The sequence below is a fragment of the Prunus dulcis genome, chromosome 4, assembly GCF_902201215.1.
Source record: "Prunus dulcis chromosome 4, ALMONDv2, whole genome shotgun sequence".
Lineage (NCBI taxonomy): Eukaryota > Viridiplantae > Streptophyta > Magnoliopsida > Rosales > Rosaceae > Prunus > Prunus dulcis.
In genome coordinates this window covers 5,279,418-5,279,984 of record NC_047653.1, presented here as the reverse complement: position 1 = coordinate 5,279,984, position 567 = coordinate 5,279,418, and positions in this window count along the sequence as shown.

The window sequence follows — 567 nt, the reverse complement described above, 5'->3', positions numbered from 1 at the left end:
ATCGAGGAGTTCTTGGCAAAGGAGCATTTTTATGTAACTTCTTCCGGGTAGCCAATGCCCATCCTTCATTATCGTCATCGAATGAATCGACACTACTTTGACTTTTCACTCCAACACACTCATACGGATTGAGTTGATGGGTTTCAGAGAATGCCCCCAGTGATTGAAGTGAGGGCGAATGTGCCGAACCAGATAAGACAAACGAGATCGTAGCATGGTTAGACTCTACCACCTTGTCAAGATCCATTTCGATTCTTCCTTGTTGTGCCAACTTCATGATGAGATCTTTCAACACGAAGCACTTTTCCACTGGGTGATTGATGACACGATGGTACATGCAGTATCTCGGGTGGTTAATATGATTCATCTCTTCAGGGCGTTTGCACTCAGGTAACTCAATCACCTTCTTCTCAAGTAAGTCTTCCAGCATGTCTTCTACGTCAGAGTCTGGAAAAGGATACTTCTTCTCCTTCATTTCTTTCAGGGTGTGTCGTCGTGGTTCTTGATCTTGAGTCGACTCGGCCTTCCTCGCATCTTTCTTGCCTCGAGTGGAAATCTTCATTGGAG